Raw genomic sequence first — 20,256 nt, 5'->3', positions numbered from 1 at the left:
TCTATTACTATTATAAATTTGAAATCTTACAGGTAAAATAGGAGAAACCCCCCACTCTTTTGACTCCACATCTAGAGAATTACTTAGGACCTTGGATTTAACTTTTAAATAACTAAGAGTTAGTTGCTTTGAGCTTAGGTTCAGGAATCACATTATCTGTTTCAAGTTCTGGCTCTACCAATTGCTAAGTGTGCCCTGGGCGCTTCACGTTCTCAAGTGCAAAATAGGGTTAACATTGTACACCTGATGAGGTTGCTTTGTGGAAACAAAATGATGCAATAGTGGTCTTAGTCTAGTGCCTAGAACAACAAATGATCGTTGTAGCTGTAATAGTCGTTAATAATAAGAATGATTACTATACGCCACTGTGTCTCCCTCCTCCCTTCCTGTACCCTGTTTTCAGGCTTCGTTGTTATTCACTTGTAATTTATAGCTAACCTGTCCCCTTACCTCCAATCTCTCCGCATTCTAATCCAGTTGGCAGACAACTCCCAGATTAATCATCCTGTACCACAGCTCTGTTCATTCCCCAGGGCACCATCCTTCACTGACTCCCATTGTCTACAAAATAAAAGTAAAATTTCTTAGATTGAAATAAAAGGCCCTCTGGTCCCAAACCTCCTTTCCAACCTCATTTTCCATAACTCAGCTTCATATATCAAATACTTCAACCAAACTGGTTTTTGACATTCTTCATACCTGCTTCGTATTTCAGCACCTGGGTGCTCCTGTTTATGCTGCTCCCTTCCTCAAACCCAATCTCATTCAAACCCTGATTAGTCTTGCAGACCTAGGTAGAATGCTGTCTGCTATTAAAAGAAAAAAAACCTTCCTTAATCATCCCGGCTAGAAGTAACCTTGCTCTCTCTTAACACCGAGTAGTGCCTCTCATTTATGCATTCACTGCTCAAGTATTTATTGAATGATAATTATATATCAGGCACTAAAGTAGGGACTCAGAAACAGTGGTAAAGAAAATGAACATGGCTCCTATCTTCATAAAGCTTGTGATCAGAGAGACGTATATTGAGCAAACTTAGAAATGGGAAAATAATTTCAAGTATTATTTATTTTTTTATTGTATTAATTCATTTATATTATTTCCCTAAACTAGAATATAACTCATTTGAGGATGGGCACACATACTAATAGTATCTAGATCAAAGGCAATATTTTTCCCCCTTTGGCCGAAATCAAATGAATGAAGGCAACATGGAAGCTTAATATTAGAACCATCCTTTAGTATTTCTATCTAATGAAATATTTTGTTTTGCTTAGAATTTAAATTACTAAATCATTGTTGACAGACTAACTTTCGGTGTATTTCAATGACTGCAAAGTGAGATACAAAACAGAGTCACATTGGAATTCTATGGTAAACAAGAGAATATGAATAAAGATACTTGGTAGAGCAAACAGAGAACAAATTACCAGATCAACTAATGAAACATGTTTTTAGTATTCTGGCAACAATTTTTGTAATCTAGGTCATATTGTTTAGGTCTTTTGTATCATAATTTCCTCATCTGTAGAAGGAGGGTGATCACAATGATTCCAAAGTCCTTCAAAAGTATGGTTAAGTGAAGTGGTTCTGTAACAGTACTATAAAATTCCTAAATGTGGTTATTTCCTTTATTTTCGCATTGGTTTTAGAAATCATGAGTTGAGAAGAATTCTCTGGAACCAATGTCATGAGCCAATTTGATAGTTATAATAGAGTAACTAAAATCTAGATATTTTATTACAGATAAAGAAAGATAGTCTAGTCTAAACAATCACAGGACTTGAGATTGCCAAGTGACAGAACCTAGCTCAGAGTAGTTAAAGAAAAAAGCCTTACAAAACAGAGAGAGAGAGAGAGATGGGGGTAGAGCTAGCCTGCAGGTCATCTGTCCTCTGGCTCTGCTCCAGTTAGGCTTCACCACACATGGGAGATTTGGCTTTTCTCCTCTTTCTTCTCTTCAGTGTATGTAGAGTCCAGGAAAGAACACCATCTAGCTTGACATGGCTCTTATAACTGCATTATTGACTAAAAAATGGGGTATGATTTTTATCTAGGCTGAGTTCCTATGCCTCTCTCTGCACAACCCCATCAAAATAATATAATTGGATTAGGTGAGGAACACCTCCCCAGATGGAAACTGAGAATATTTTCTAGAATGAGGAATGGGATACCATGTTGTCAAAACCAATAGATAACTCCAGCAACGTTTCCTCATTTTCTACAATTCACCTTCATATTCCAAATTCTTTAACCAAACTGAACTAGTTAATATTCTCCATACATGCTACCTATTTTGGCATCTGTGTTTTGTTTATTCCCCCTTCATATATGGTTGAATTCTTCCCTCAAATGTGGTTGAATTGCTTACCTAAGAATTAATAAATAGAAGAGATTGCTATTTCAGGTGATTGTAGAAAGTTTCAAAATATGACCTACTGATCCTAACAGTGATAACTGTCCAGATGAGCTACAAAAATCCCAGAGTTTTAGAAGTACATCTGAGAGCAGAGGACACAAAGATGATTAAATGAACTAAAATCTGAACAGTAACAAGTCATTCCTAAGAGAGAAGGACTTACAACTGAAAGAGATGCCCCCTCCCCTCCCAGAGGATCACAGGCCTTTAAGGAGTGTAAGACGGTGACTAGTCGACTCAAAGTTGGGGCAGGGTGTGAGACCCAGGGGGAAACTTCTTAGAGCCTCACGTTCTTACTGAGAGTGATCCAGTGGCTTCAAAGACTGGGGATGGGGCAAGAGAACTGAGAGGAAACCCCACTGAGGCATTCTAGGCCTTCATCAATGGTACTGCAATGACCCTTCAAAGGTTGGCGAGGGGAACAGGGTAAAGAAAGTTTTCCCCAGTCACAGAAGTCTGGGTGTGAGAACGGAGAGAAAAAAGTACTAACTCCCCAGTGATCCTCCAGACATTTGAAACCAATAGTGAATTGCATCTGTTTAAAGCTGCAACGAAACCTAGATCCAGCCCCACTAATATTTAGATTGATCAACCCTCCTCCTCCCCAACACTGTTGCCTGACAGAAGAAGAGACATGCCATGTTCTAGGGGTAAATATAATTTAATTTAATCTCTACTGTCTGCATATATATACAATCTATAGCATACAAACCAAAAAGTATGAAACATGTGAAGAAGAAAGAAAATGTTGACTGATTGTCCAAAGAGGAAATACTCAAGAAGCAGATCCAGAAATGACACAGACATTGGGATTATCCAACAAGGATTTTACAATAACTATGATAAATATGTTAAAGGATTTAGTGGAAAAAGTAGATAACATGTGAGAAATACAATATGGGAAAGAAAATGTTTTGATAGAGTTAGCAGACTGTACACAGAATAAAAAAGATTCAGTTAACTAATAGATCAATATGTTATTCAAACTGAAAACATATGGAGACACTGTATTAGTTTCTTAGGGCTATCATATCAAAGTTCAACAGACTAGGTGGCTTAAACCACAGAATTAATTTTCACATGTTTCTGGAGGCAAGAGACCCATGTCAGCACAGTTGGTTTCTTCTGAGGCCTCTCTCCTTGGATTGGAATGGTCATTGTCTCCCTGTGTTTTCACATGATCTTCCTTCTGTACATGTACATGTGCAAATTTCCTCTTCTTAGAAGAATACCAGGCACAGTGGATTACGGCCTACCCTAATAACCTCATTTTAACTTAATTATCTCTTTAAGACCATGCCTACAAATTTGGTTGCATTCTGAGATACTGTGGGTTACAATTTCAACATATGAACTTTGGAGGAACACAAGTCAGCTCATAGCAGATACATAGGAAAAACACCAAATGGTTTAATATACATGTCATTACAGTCTTAGGAGTAGAGACAGAGAGTGGTGCAGAAGAAATAATTAAAGAGATTACAGAGGAGAATTTTCCAGAATTGATAAAAGACATCAACACTAAAACCCAAGTGCAGAAGATCCCCAAGCTGGATAAATATACCCAGATACATCATAGTCAAACTACTGAAAAGATAAAAAGAAAATTTTAAAAGCATCCATAACATGGGGAGAGATGCATTGAATAAAGGGGAACATTTATAAGAGTGACAAATGATGGCTAAATTCTCATCACAATGGAATTCTAGGAGACAATGAAACAATATAATTTAAGGGGTGAAATGTGGGTGGGGGGAGGGGTGACTGTCAACTGGAAATTCCATACTGAGGAAAATTATCTTTCAGAAATGAAGGTGAAATAAAATATTTTTAGACATCCAAAGGTGAGTGAATTTGTTTCTGTAAACCTGCACTACAGGAAATACTAAAATTCTTCAGGCTGAAGTGAAATGATAGCCAATGGAGCCCTCGATCTGTAGAAATGAATGAAGAATGTCAGAAATAGTAAATGTGTGGGTAGGTCTACAAGACTACTATTAAAAGCAAAACTGGTAACAGTGCATTGTGGGGCTTATAACACATGTAGAAACAAGCAAAAAAAGAAGTTTTCTAATATCAAGATGGGTAATGCCTTAAATACCTAACCATCATAGTTTCTATGAGGAAATTTTTATTACAAACTCTGAAGTACTATTGAGCATCTATCAAGAGGGAATTTCTTCTCACAAATTAACCAAGAAAAAAAAGTAAAGTATTCATCTTTCACTTCTTTTACTTTTTTCTTAAATGTCTCTCCTTTCTTAAGTTCTGTAAAATATAACAATGCATATTATACATTAGAATATTATGTATACAAACATATATATATGTGTATAGATAGATAGATAGATAGATCTCATGAGTTGATACCAACCAATACTGTACAAAATTCTCTGCTCAATAGGAAATTGACAACAAAGTTTGGAAGCAACATCCACACCGGCTAGAAAGCAGAATTTGAGCACACACAATTTGCTATAGAAGTCTTCAGTGGAAGCGCTAAATTTCTTTGGATAAATTATCTCTCCCCGAGCCACAGGCTTTGCCTTGCCTTGGTGCAACAGAGGCCTCATCATCCTTCCTCTTACACTGGGCACTGATTATCAAACATCCTCTGTTGTGCTGCTTGAACTACCATCCAATTCCCCTGCAGTCAATCTCAAGTAAAACTGAAAGGCTATGTTAAAAGAGCACCAACCTTCAAAGTTGCATGTGGAAAATATTCATTTTCACACTCTGTGATTGAAGTCAGAGATGTCTTACTGTCAGAATTTTCAAATGTCACTCCTTCTATGAGAGAGTAGAGGCCATAGGAAGTGTATGAAACTTTCCTTTTAAAAGAACTCCGAGTGAATACTTAGTGGCAACAGAAGGTGCCAGGTTGAGAAATGAAAAGCAACCAGGTCCTGTGAAAAAACAGAGCTCTAGGATCTCAGCTGTCTTGGTTCCGATAATGATGATATCACTGTATAATGTGGCATTAATTTCCTGATCCGCATTTCAAAATTAGAGGTTAAAATGATGACCTGGTTTCAGGAATCAAATGTTGAAAGCCTTGATGGGTTAAGCACTATGAATTAGAGATGATGACTGGGGCTGGTACCCAGGAGACTCGGCTCCCTGTCTCAGTTCTTTCATGATCTGTCTCTGTGCCCACAGGTATTTAACATCTCTGAGGTTCCATTCCCTTGTCACAAAATGAGGCGTTGGAATTGAAGTGCTGAGATTCCTTTCAAGGCTGAAATTTTATGAGTAAATGTTCTGAATTTTCTTCGTAGAGAGTTATTTTTACATGGGGAGTTTTACATAAAACAAAAAATGGCTTAGAGTCAAAATTAACCTTGAAAATTCCATGTTGGAGACTAATTTGACACCTATCATTTTTATATAATTTCAAGACAACCTCCATATTAGATTTTTTTTCTTTTTTGTCTATGAACACAAGTTGGAATGGTTGGCATCTGTTCAAGAGTTTATGTGAAAAATACTAATCCTTATACACTTAGTCCAGAAATGTCAATTTTTTTCATTGTATACTGTGTAGATTTGGACTACACAAAAGGTATTCAGGTGTTTATTTAAATTAAAATTCAATGCATTAATAACAAATTCATAAACATGGTTCTTCCTTAAGCTTTTCAATTCAGTGTGCAAAAGTTACTATTCTATTTATAAGTATAACAAATTTTAGCAACTACCTTTAAGGAAGCCTTTGATTACTATTTGATCCCATTTACACATTTAGTTAATTAAACAAATTCACACTTTTAAATTGCATGTATAAATTTAATATGCTTGATTACCTTTTAATTATTTCAATTGTTTGATGAGCCTTAACAAGAAGTTAAATAATACATATTCTATAAATAAAACTTATAAATATAGTAATTTTTACCAAAAAATTGCTGCATATAATAACAGTAGGATTTCAGCTTAAAACATATTTAAACTAATTCCTCCATTTCCCATTTTACATTGGAATTGCAAGAATGTCCAGTTACTTTATAAGGTAAAAATCTTGTAGATATTGTAAATACATGAAAAAAGTCAAATAGACATAGTTTTCTTAACACAAAAATATTAATATTATAGTTTTATTCTCTTAAGAATTTTTCTGTATTTCATTGTAAATATACCCGGGTTTAAAAATATTACCCACTAAGAAAACAATTATGTCAACTAAGGCAATTTAAGGGATCTCTTCATAGCCAGTTGAAATCAAATAATGAAAAAGATATTAAGTAATAGAGACATCTAGATGTGAAGATATCCAGGGTAATCTATCTTGACCTCAGTTGCCGGGCTGAGGCCATTCCTACAGTCACCATACCTTCAACTATGTAACTTAGTAAAGAAGATGATCAGAAACCCCACTTCCTTCAGTTTGAGACATAGTACTACCCAATTAACTAATCGTCTCACAGAAATCTGCTATTCCACCAAGACTACCACATTACCTGATTGAATTTGCACCTTCATGCTTCTTAAGATTTTGAAATATTTTTCTATATAGTTTCAAAAATACATTTGGAATGATTTGCACAGAAATATTCTTCCTGTCTGGTGGGACTACATAACTTGTAAAGATATTACAAAAACTTCTGACCGATTCTGTGGGTCACACATCTTTATGGTCTTACCCAAGACAGAGAAGGCATTCTCACTATGAAAATCTTGTAGAAACTAAGGCTGACCAAAGAAACATCCGATTCTTATCACACTTTCTCTGGGTACTGGGGTACACATCCATTGCAGAGATCGAAAACAAAATCACCTGCTTTATTTTTTCATTTTTATTTTCTCTTATTTCTCCTTCATTCACATAAAGGTGAATTCTCATAAGATAAAACCACTGTGATGCAATCCCTCTGTACTTTCTTGTACTTAGTGTTATAGTTCCCAAATGCTGCTCTAGGAACTTTAGGGCTTTAGAAAAAGACACATCCCTAGGATCTTTCCCCAGAGATTCAGCTTTCCAAGATCTCAGTTCAACCAAAGATTCTGTACATTTAAAAAAAAAGATGTTTAAGAGCAATTAAGATATACATTTAGAATCTGGCCTATTGGGCCAGGAGCCAGGAATTCTTAATACTCATGTTTGGCAATGATATAGATATATGACCCTGAGCAACTTGCTTGGGCTCTCCAGGTATAACACCTTCATATTACACATGAAGAAACTGAGGAGAAGGTGCCATTATGATCTGAGCCTATTGTCTTCCCCCAGTGTTTAAGCAACAAGCTGATTGTAAGCAAGTATATCAGTAATACATTTCAAGCAGAGAGAAATTAAAATCAAGGGATTGAATACAGAGGTATGAAAAGAGCAGGAAGAGTAAAGGACGGTTTAGAGGGAGCAAAGAGGTGAGGAAGGTTGTTAAAGCATGACTAGGAAGTTGCCGTTACTCCAGAGCCAAAGATAACACACTCCCTCGAGGAGTCAGAGGGTCAAAGTGGGGCTCTGGAAGTTATTCAGTATGTCTGTTCCAACTGGAATCTAAGAACTGGGTAAACAATGCCAGAGTGGTCTTTGGCCTCACTAGGCTAACTGCAAGATGGAAATGTGCTAAATTCCATTTATTGTCTAACTTCTCATCTTATTGATGATCATAGCATTTGGGGTCCTGAAGGGTTAGCATCAACTCAGAGCCCGTATCTAGTAATGCCCCAAAGATCTGAGTTTCATTTTCCTCAGTGCACAGTTATCTGGCCAAATAGATGCAGGCTACTTTATAGAAGGTCTAGAGGAATATTTTCAGTATATATAGCAGGGTCACTTGGAGCATGTGTTGGGGGGCGGGGTGTGGTCTTTCTGCAAAAACTCAGGCTTCCTTCATTCAGAGGGTTCCAGATCTGCTAACCTGTTCAGGTCTAGGAATTGGTTAAGAGGCCATTATCTACATTATAGTGACTCAAGTAAAGTCTCTCTATTCCAGACCTAGATGTTTGATTGATATTATATGTAGTAATCAATACAACAGTCAGTTAACCATCTAATTTAGTGTTAGCAAATACTTTTTCTGTAATGGACCAGATAGTAATTTTCTTAGGCATTGAAGGCCATATGATCTCTGTTGCCATTGTGATGTGAAAGCAGCCATAGAAATGTGTATATATGTGAAAGGGCAAGACAGAGTTCCAGTAAAACTGTTTACAAAATGGCTAACATGCTAGATTTGGTCCATGGTCTATAGTTTTTCAACCTCTAAAATCTAATTCCTTCCAAAGGACCTTTGATTTATTAGCCGCTACCAAAAATCCCTTCTTAAAGGGATCTATCAGTCACTCCAACCCTGCTGCCCATTTTTGTAACTGCATTCTCCTTGCCCTTTGACCTCTGCCACCTTATTATTCTCCCTGAAATCAGGGAGCTCCTTCAGTGATGTCAGCTCTTATAATAATCACCTGAAGAGGTCAGCCAACTAAGAGCTTTTCAGGGATCCTAGTAGTCCTGTCATACAGACTTTCTCAATGCCATGGTCAAGATGAAGAATTGTCTGGACTCTGGCAGGCGACATGAAAGGCAGTGGGCAAGGCAGTAGGAAGCAGGTAGCATATGATAAATATACTACAGCATTCCTATCTCCTAAATCATTGGATTCCTCTTAAACATTATTTCAGGCAAGTTCTGTCATCACAACCTCATTAAGTGTCTATCACTATTGACTCAATGCTTCAGTCAACCAATGAAGCAAACTGTTAGAGCTACTACTGCCTGACCAGTCTAACACATTGAATTCATTATTGTGTTTTGTCCTCCTTGGCCTAACAATCTCAGAAACCTTTCCTATACATATTACCCAGGTTCTGCCAATATAAATTAAACGGGTCTTACAGTTCCTTCAGTGTATAAACTGTTTCCTTCGAGGCCAAGCATTTGCTTTCATAATTGTGGGCCCATTGGAATATGACTCTAGTTTTGAGCATGAAAGCAATAAGTCGGGAAGAGGGTGTATCCTGAAAATAACGGGCACCATCTTGCAAAGTGACTGCCTCAGTTGAGTTTACTCTAGGTTCATAAAGCAAGTGAAAGCTTGCTTTCCTCTTCCTGGGGAAATAAGAACTGCTCCCTCAGAAAAGGAGGCTCAGAGGACTTGGAATTCCAAAGCTTTCAGATTAATCTGAATCCACCCCAGATCATCATTACAATTTTCAGAGTTCTACTCCTTGTTAACCAATGCCCTGAGATTTACGTAAGAGATATCCTGAAGCTGTCAATTCAACTTATGTTGTTCTACAACTTACAGGATCAAATTTTGGGTCTGATTTTCAGTGACTTAATTCTATGACATCATGACTTAGAGACTCTATTAGGACCATCACATAACCTCTCTGTCCATATTTTGAGCTGAGAGAATTTAAAGCCAGGAGATTGCCATTTTCTTTCTTGAAGCTTTCCAGTATAGTCAGAAGCTACCTAACTGCCCCCTCAGTCCTGTAATCATATCCACACAGAAGCAGCCACTTGGAATTTTCAAGCTCAGCATTACCAGGCACATCGTCCTGGGTGATGACAGGGAATAATTCCAGTTACCACGTTGCCACTACATGGTATGAACTACCAGTTTCCCATTTTCTGTTGGCAATAGGATCATGACTATATTTAGGCCCAATCAGATTACATAACCAGTTCCAATTGTTTTTGTTTGTTTCTGAGAACATTCTCACTATAATGCAGCATCAGTTAGGGTCCAGTAAAGAAAACAGAAACCATTATAGACATTTCGAGAAGAGAGAGGTTTAACACAAAGAACTGGAGATGTTGAGGAGCTAGGAAAGCAACGGAGCATAGACAGGAGGGCTAGAGGAGCAAGGGAGAGATTGGTACTGCTTAAGATTCAAGGAGTTGCTCCACATCTGTGATTGCTTCTAAGGTGCTGGAGGTGGTGCTGATGGTGCTTTTGGAGCCCCAGCATTGTTGCTCAAAGAGCCTGCACTGCGTGATGTTGCTGAACCTGCCACCTATTGCTGCCTCTGGTCACAGTCCTTTGCTCACTGCTTTTGCTTTACTGCCAGAGGCACTGAAAGTAAGCATCAAACAAGAAAGAAAGAAAGAAAAGAAAAAAATAGAATAAACTCTCTTTTTTTGCTGTAATCTTCTAATCTCCAGCTGGTACCTCCTATTGGCAGAACCTAACAAGAAACCAGTTGGCAAAGGGACCTGAAAACAAGAGTTTTCTGGCTTCCAGCCCCAAGGATAGAAAGGATAGTACCAAAAGGTAAGTGTGAAGCCAAGGGACAACAGACAATATCTAGAATTACAAAGAATCCTTAGGGGTTGTACAGACTATCTCTGGCTGCCTAAGGTACTGGAACAACCTGTACTATTTTACATATGTAACTATCACTGGGTTTAGTTGTCTCAACATTTTTGCTTTCCACATGATATTACCAGTGATCTTTGTTTTATATGTGGGAACTAAACTTTTTGGTATTTCGTTTCTGTTGTAACTGAAGCAATGAATTCATTATACATACTCTAGTTGGCTCTGTGGAATTCATTTTCCTATTGTAACCAATCACTACAAATCTTCACATGACAGAGTCTTTCACCATTTCAATCCCCTGAGTCATTCATTATGGCTGCAAATGAATAAATTGCTTGGGGCCCAATTCTGCTGGTGATATGTGAGAGTTAGACTAGTGAATGTAAATCCCCCACATATTGACTAAAAGAAAAAAAGAAAGAAAGAAAAAAGGAGATGGATCCTGTTTTCGTTTAGCTCTTTGCACTGTTAATCAAAGCTAATTAAAACGCAGTGGAAAAAAAATAGCACCAAGTTAGTCTTTTGTAATGGAGAGTGCATAGCTGCCTATTCAGAAGGGTTTATGTGTATGTGACCCCCCAAATAATGTTGTACCATTCTGATATTTTTACTTTACTCTGAATTCATTACATACCTACTGTGTACAATGAAATTTCCCATTTTCTAGAGGATTTTACAAACTGTAGAACATGTTCTCTGATCCCAAAAACCTATCATTAATTTGTGAAGGCAAAAATGTACAAAAAGGGGTAATAATACTAAAAAATATATACAAAGAGGTGACATTTGATACTAGCTGTATGAAGCTTAATGTGTTACCATCATTTGACTCCTGTGCCTTAGAAACTCCACTTTTGTCGTTATGACCCCTAGAAGCCCTGAGATACTACTGGAGCAGAAAGAAACACACGTAGTGCGCAGAATCTCAAGATTTTTATTTATTTATTTATTTTTGCGGTATGCGGGCCTCTCACTGCTGTGGCCTCTCCCGTTGTGGAGCACAGGCTCCGGACGCGCAGGCTCAGCGGCCATGGCTCACGGGCCCAGCTGCTCCGCGGCACGTGGGATTCCCCCTGGACCGGGGCACGAGCCCAGGTCCCCTGAACCGGCAGGTGGATTCCCAACCACTGCGCCACCAGGGAAGCTCCAAGATGTTTTATTGAATATACGTTGTGCTTCCCCTGGCCCTACTCAAGAAGTAAACTTTCCTCCAAATTTATATAAGCTAGCTTCTTTCTCTGGAATTGTTACATCTTCTTTGAACCCTATCTTTAATTCATGTTCTTCCAGCGACCCAATAACCCACTCTATTAGTTTGCTAGGGCTGCCATAACAAAGTACCAAAAACTGGATTGCTCAAAACAATGGAAATTTATTCTTTCACAGTTTTGGAAGCTAAAAGTTTGAAATCAGGGTGTCTGCAGGGATATGCTCTATTTTCTAGGGGAGAAGACGTTTCTAGGGGAGAATCTTTCTTTACCTCTTCTGGCTTCTGGTCTTTGCTGGAAGTCCTTGCTATTTCTTGGCTTGTAGATGCATTGCTCCAATCACCTGCACCATCTTCTCCCAAGTGTCTTTACTTTGCATTCTCCCTCTACATGAGAATGTCCAAATGTCTGTCTCTGTGTCCAAGTTTTCCCTTGTTATATAAGGGCCCCAGTCATATTGGATTAGGCCTACCCTAATGAGCTCTTTTAACTTGATTACCTCTATACAGAACCTATTTCCAAATAAGGTTACATTTTGAGGTACTGGGGGTTAGAACAACATATTATTTTGGGAGGGATACAATTCAACCCATAACATCCATCTTCCAAAGTAAATATTCAGAGATGTAGTTTTGTCATGTGTTTTGGCATATTTGATTTACCGTACCACCAATAAGGCTGAAAACATTCTAGATTCCTCCAGGAGCTACTTTCTTGGCATTTGCTACAGCACTAAAATTCAAGGTGTCCTTGCTCCTGAACCAGATTGCATTAAAATATTAACTTACATAAAGCATACCTAACAAATAAGGGAGGTAAATATAATGTATTTATCTGTGCTTTTTATATGTCTTAATCATAAAATAGTCTTTAAAAACTCTAAGTTAAAAGTCAAATAGCTAGAATGTTTTTTTGAGATAATGTCCATCATAAAATTATGCACAGAAAATACTGGGGGAACTGTTAGAGAGAGGGCATGTGATCATGGAGAACTGTGGCTGGAACACAAAGAGAAGAAGAATCTAAGCAGGTTTTAAAATTTTGTTTCTACTCTACAAGCTGGATGCTCAGAAAGATTAACCAAATTCTAATCATTCCCTTTGTAAGCACCTTTACCAACCAGGTGAGTGTTATTAAATAGAAGGAAAGTCAAAAGACAGGGGAGTGATCCCTCTCTCCCATCTATTCCACCTGTTCCAGCTGCCCCAATTACTAGCATCCAACCACAACTGACAAAAGTGTCAACAAGAAACAGCACCACCAACTGCTAGCCAGCAGACTGCCCCCCCCCGCCCCCCATGGAACAATGACAAGTAGGAAAGGTGAAGTAAAAATACATGTGTAGACTCAAATGAAATCAGGTCAGTGAGCAAACTAGATTTGTAATCATATAGCAATTTTATTTTTGAAACTTGTGTTCTCTTTACGTCTGTTTTAACGGGTTTATTTCTTTCCCAGCTCCTCTACGAAAACTTAGGCAGGCATCATAACTTTTCTGCTTATTCTGGGTTAATAAAATAAATAAGTTTATAAGTAAAAAACCTGTGGTCGCTTTGGGGTCACTAAGTCACAAATGCAGTTTTTATTTGGAAATTAGAATGTATATCCTCTTACAATAACAAAAGCACTACATTTGATTAAAGTTAAATCTCTCCTCCAGGTTGAGTCTTTTACAGCTGGAAATGGCTTCAGTAAGGGGTGTTGGGGGAGGAGTGGGAAGGGGAAAGGAGGGAAGACAACAGACAAAATTCTCACTTCATTGATAAATTTGGGAGGTGGCTTCACATTTCCTGGTTCTGGCAGGAATTTAAAATTGCCTTTTCCCTGATGAGGTGCTTTTGTGAACTCTTCATAGAAACCCTCCTCTCCCCCACCACTGACCTCTCTCACCCGCAGATCTCTTGATGCTGGAAATGTCCTCTTACCCAGTTTGTCCTTTATAGCTTCTTCCTACAGCTTCTATCAATGAGCAACACATGCCACTCTAGATGGTCCCCTGGACAAGACATAAACACATCCATGATGATTCTCTCACACGTGTGGATCACTTCTCATCTATAGGACTAATCACACATCTTTCACTCCGACAGACTGAGAAGGCAGGTTGTCCTATGCCAGTCCTGTCCTATGCCACTTCCTCTTCCTAACCCACCGTTTGGCAGTAGCCATCCCATTTCTTCACTTTCAGATTTTTCAGGTGCAAGTCGGATGCCAGTCCTCACAGAGCCTAAGCATGGAGGGCATATATCAAGTTCCCTGAAATGGTCTCATTGAAGTATCTCCCAACCCAGCGTGAAATGAGAGTCATTTAAATAGGACTAACAAACAATAACTCGTCACAAATCCCCTCTTCTCCAGGCGCTTTCAGATCCTTGACACAGATAAGGGTGTTCTGGGTGATCTCATAGATTCACACAAATTTACTCTGAAAAATATGCATCTTTACTTAGCATCTCGCTTGGGAATTTGTTATTGATTTTCTTCCCTTCTTGGCGGAAACTTCCATCTTCATACACCAGGGCGCTGGTGTATTGCCCCAGGTGTAAGCAGTAAAGGGCTGCACTTTCTATAGAAAATTTAAAAACATATTTTATGCTGTAGAAACTATACCAATGGGAGAAGGAAGACACAGAAACAGTGGCCAAGCAGTTCTCGAGCTTGTAGTCTCTTCATTTTCATTTTCTTTACCATCCACAACTGCTCCATGTGATTTCGTGCTTTGCCGCGCGCAAACTCAAACTCCTCCCAAACTCTTCTGCGTCTCTCGCAGGAGGTGAAGCTCACAAGAGCGCATGTCTCTCCCAGCAGAGGGCGGCGCGGCGCGGCGCGGGGCAGGGCGGGACGGCGCGGGACGGCGCGGGGCAGGGCGGGACGCGGGGCGCGGGCAGACGAGTATGGTGTTCGCCAGTCTCCATCCTGAAGAGCGCCTCAGCAGTCCCCAAATATGAGTCAAAGCAGATACCTGCGTCTCAGGCTGATGCTCCAAGACAAGCAAATGAGCCTCTTCCAAACACAGTCCGGGAGCCCCTTGCCGGGCCACTTCCCTCCTGGCCCCTGAGGCAGGTGAGTCTGTGCTCGCGAGCTCGCGAGCTCTTTACTCAGATGGTCTTGTGGACGTGAGCCTTGTTGGTTTTCAAAGCTACACTCTTTGGGGGGCTTGTCCCTCAGGTGCAGGTTTTAAAAGTCCGAGGTGCTCCATGTGGGGTTCAAGACCTTTTCTCTTCAGGAAGAAGTTCGAGGTTTTGACCGTGAGTCACTGCCAGGGCTGGGGTTTACGGCTCGATTGTGTCCCAGCCTCTCCTACCAGGTTCCACCTGGGCCTTCTCTCCTCCCCCCACGTGTAGGAGTCATGTAGCCAGTTTTTGTTTTTGGTTTTTTTTTCCAGATAAAGTTGTTCCATATGTAACTGTAGATTCGGTGTGTTCATGGAAGGGGATGGGTTCAGGACCCTTTTGTGTTGCCATCTTGAATGTAATATATCAATATTTATTTGAATGCGACATATGCTTTATGTTATCAACAGAATGGAGGGTAAGTCCTTTAATAAAGAGCAACGGGGAGATTCTCTTCTTGGTTGATAGATTTATCACTGTCTTTGCCTAATTCTATTCATGTGATGATGAAAATTTAGTTACATTACAGTCTCCTCCTCATATATTTCCTGTGTCTTAATATGTCTTTTGACCATGTCAAGGCAGTGGGTATTATGATAGGGCGCTGGTGTATTGCCCCAGGTGTAGGCAATAAAGGGCTGCACTTTCTATAGAAAATTTAAAAACAATTAGACCAGCTAAAAGTCAATCTGCTTTTCATTATTACCATGTGCTAACAATTCTATGCGATGCTGTTACAAATGGAATTGTATTCCCCCAAAAGAGAGATAGTTTAAAAGATATTTATTTATTTATTTTATTTTTAATTTATTTTTTGACTGCGTCGGGTCTCAAGGGATCTTCGTTGAGGCATGCGGGATCTTTTTTTTTGTTGCGGTGCCTGGGCTCTTCGTTGCAGCGCGCCGGCTTCTCTCTAGGTGTGGCCTGCAGGTTTTTTTTCTCTCTCTCTAGTTGAGACAAGCGAGCTCAGTAGTTGTGGGGCCCACGGGCTTAGTTGCCCCAGGCATGTGGGATCTTAGTTCCCCGACCAGGGACAGAACCCGCATCCCCTGTATTGGAAGGTGGATTCTTTACCTCTGGACCACTGGGGAAGTCCCCCCAAAAGAGAAATTTTGAAGTCCTAACCTTTAGTACCTCAGAATGCAACCTTAATTGGAAATAGGATTGTTGCAGATGTAATTAATTAAGATGAGTCATACTAGAGTAGGGTGAGCCCACCCCAATATAAGGAGTGGTGTCCTTACAAGAGGACAGCTGTGTGAAAACATGAAGACACAGGGAGAATGCCCCGTGGATATTGTAGGCAGGGCTTGGAGTGATGCATTAACAAGGCAATGAGCACAAAGACGGCATTCCTGCACCAGAAGCTGGAAGAGAGCTGTGGAACTTACTGTCCCCCAGAGCACTCAGAAGGTACCAACCCTGTAGCACCTTGATTTCAGACTTCTGGCCTCTAGAACTGTGAGAGCATAAATTTCTGTTGTTTTAATCCACTCAATTTGTGGTACTTTGTTACAGCAGCATTAGGAAACTAATACAAATAGTAATGATAGAGTACTCCTCTGTCTCTTATAATCACTAATTTAGTTACTAATGTCACAAAAATAAAATAATAAATATTAGTAAATAGCTACAAATTCTTCAGCCAAATGCATTTCATTTCCAAACCTAATGCTCTATTGCAATATAATAGATTTCCCTTTTGATTGAAACTTCACCTTGGATTTGGACAGGAAGTCTAAAGGTAGGAGGAGGAATTTGACAAGCAGGAACAGTGGGTAGATGAGTGGAAAGCCATGTCTGCCATGTATTGGCAATGCCTAAAAGAAGTAGGTGTGCTGACAATATCTATTAGTCACAATATAAATGCCAAAATAATAAATACCCTGGCATTTGTATTATGATGTCCTTTCCTCACCAACCAAAACCATGATAAGAATATTTGTAGTGTCTTGTTATCCATTTTTTTCTTTGCGTTAGCACCCACTTCTGTACTGTGTAACTTCCAAACCCAGCTCTGTACTTTACAAAATTCTGGATAAAACCTGTTTTGTTTTGTTTTTTTGGCTTTAACTGACTGCCCTCATGTCTAAAAATCTATGAACAGCCATTCTAGAGCAATGTAGAAGGATGCCAACATGACCCAAAATGTCACGTGACATCTTTTGAAGCCAGAGAGGATGATTTCCCAAGTAAATTACTAAAATTTATAAATTGCTGGTTTGCAAAATTAACAGAACAATTTTAAAAATAAAAAGAGGAAATAACTGTAAGTAATTTTTGTGGTTTTACTTTAGGTCTTCCCTTTTATCCCAGTGGCCTGTTTTGACCAGCAAATACTGCTTGCCCCATACTTTCCCCCACATTCAAAATACCTAGGATGGATATTATGCATTCCCAACCTGTCAGCTTTGGCTGAATTACAGAGTGCTCAATTATACTCTAATCGAATAGCTGCCCAATGCAGGCCACGTAATGACTTCCTGATTATCTGCCTTTAAATGATGAATGAAATGAATATGTAACATTCTGTTCAAATATAGCATACTTAACATGCCAAATGAAAACTGATTTTGTGCTCCTCTCTCTGAAAAATGTATATTTTATTGTAATTCAGTTCAGTGGTTGTTCTGCTGCTTGTTTCCCAGTCATCAAGATAAACGTTGAATGAGCTATCTAGGAGAACATTAGTCTTCATTTTTGCTTTCCAGTAGATGCTAAAGGTGTTAAACATTGTTTAGATTATTTGGGTTCCTCTCTTTACATCATCTCACTGGGAGAAAAATGAGGAAGGTCATATTTTTAAGAACACTTCTTGTTGGCAGTGTTCCAGTACGCACTGGCCAAAAAAACAAGTCTGTTATGATGAATGTGTTGCAAAGACAACAACATTAAAATATGAATAAATTATTTATTGGCAAGAGTATTTTTTTATAAACCAGTAGTTTACAATATTAGCACCATAAAAGAGTACATGCTTTGAAACCCAATTGTATGTCTGGTCTATAATAATAGTAGTTTGCATGACTACAGTAGTTCATTTTATTATCTTTTAAATGATGTAAATCATTTGTAAACATTTTTAAATGCACTCCTTCCTGAGAATTTGCAAATACAATAGTAAAACTTTTCACATAAATGGTAGATTAGATTATCTTATAAATATATCTTCAGTATACCAATTTCCAAAAACCAAATCAAGAAACTCCATGGGGGAACTGATTATATGAATAATAACTTTTAAGAGACAAAGTTTCCCACTCACTAGAAACAGAGAGAGGACACTCAAATAAGTAAGGAGAGAATAAACTATAGAGGGAAGAAAAGAGAGGAGGAAGGGAGAAATTTTGTTACCTATTTTCCCTAATATATGGTTAATAATTGCACAATTAAATGGTGCTTCCATGACGGTCTTAGAAAAGGTTTTGCATGATCGAGATCAGCTTTCACTAAAATGCTGTCTGAGTTAAAGAAGACAGCATCCTCTAGCAGCCTTTTGAAATTTTCCCTTAATTTTATTTGTATAAGGGGACTTTTTTAATTAAAATGGGGAAAAAACCCTTTTACATATGATATTTATTTCAAGATGTTAAAATAATTGATTTAGGACTCTCCTCAGATTATATTTGTTCTCCTTTTTTCCCCTCCTCATTCTCCTCCTTTTTCATGTTTTTTTTTTTTTCTTTTTTGCTCTTTAAATTTTTTTTCTATATATCCTCTTTTTTTCTAGTTATAAGAAATGAACTGGAAGACCCATGGGTAAATTCAGCCCATAAATGCTTTTGGTTTGGTCCGTTAGAATTTTATAAAAGCTTTTCACTTATTTTTAGCATTTCCAAGTGGACAGATTTTATATAAATATGTGGCTATCCAGTTTCTCAGTAAAATTCAGATCTAGGAATACCAGGCCTATATTAATCGTCTCCTTAGATAAGCCATGTACTGTCTAGTTTGCCAAAAACCCAGCCTATTTTTCTCATTTACATTGTAAAACTGGCACCCATAGGCTTTTGGGTTTGCAACTTCTAGGACCCATTTCACAATCCCTTGTTGGTCCAGTGGTATCCAACAAGGGGTGTATCCAGCCCAGGGACACATAGGGCCAACAGTATTAGACAGTATTAGAACTTTTGCTTACAATTATTTTTATATTAAAATGAGAAAGAAATTGTGCTTTGTTAAGGTTTACTACACCTGTTGACATGGTGCCCACATTCACTGCATGTATCAGATGGTGACGTGTCTTATGTGGCTCATGGACTATTTGGAGAATAGTAAGCTTTCCACATTGTGGAGCACTTGACAGTTGCAATATCAATTTTAGGTCACTTTCAACATGGTATGATGTTAGAGTTTAATTAAAAATAAGAATTATATGATAAACTCTCAGAGAATGGATAGCTGACATTAAAAGCTTCCTGTAAAGAAATAGAGGTAATAAATAACATTGGTAGTTTGGAGCAAGTGAACATGACAGAGCTGGCTGTATTCCTAGTGCAGTCTATATCAGCCACATTATAAGCTAAAACATTATGATCTGATAAGGTCTGATAAGAAGTTGTCCACTAAAAATGAATTTTTCAAGGTAAAGGTGACATTTTAACACTGAGCGTGAAAAGTGACTGTTTTTGTATTATGAAAAAAATTTTTGAAAAAAGATGCTTAAAAAGGCTTTCATTGTTCCATTCTGAAAGCCATAAATGTGTTAGCTTTAAAAGAAAAATGTCTAGGATCTCTCTCTCTCTCTCTCTCTCACTCTCACACACACACACACACACACACTTAGATGCAGAATCATTGAACCTGTTTTAAAATCTTCCAGATATAAAGCTTCAGAGCATTTTTAAGTCATGTAAATTTTTTTTTTAAATGTACTCCTTCCTGAGAATTTGCAAGTACAACAGTAAAACTTTTCACATAAATGGTAGATTGGATTGAAAAGTTTTATTACTGAAAAATGATCCACTGTTTTATTTCTTATATTTGGATCCATAAATACATTTGTGAAGTATCTTTTACCTTGCTATGACAGTTGTGAAACCTAAGATTAGAATCCAAATAACTTTATAACAAGGAAGTTTAAGAGTTGTATCATGGTTTTAAAACATAATTTTCAAAACTAATGAACTATATTCAATTTGATTTTCCCTTTAAAAAATCACTTCATTTCTTTGGTTGTAAGGTGTGTATTTTAACGTCTCTTAAATTTAGAGGAACACCTTAGGATTGATGGGTACCATGTAATAGT

Source organism: Phocoena sinus, chromosome 3 (assembly GCF_008692025.1).
Source record: "Phocoena sinus isolate mPhoSin1 chromosome 3, mPhoSin1.pri, whole genome shotgun sequence".
Classification (NCBI taxonomy): Eukaryota; Metazoa; Chordata; class Mammalia; order Artiodactyla; family Phocoenidae; genus Phocoena; species Phocoena sinus.
The sequence above is the reverse complement of the archived record's forward strand: the minus strand, read 5'-3'. Positions refer to the sequence as shown.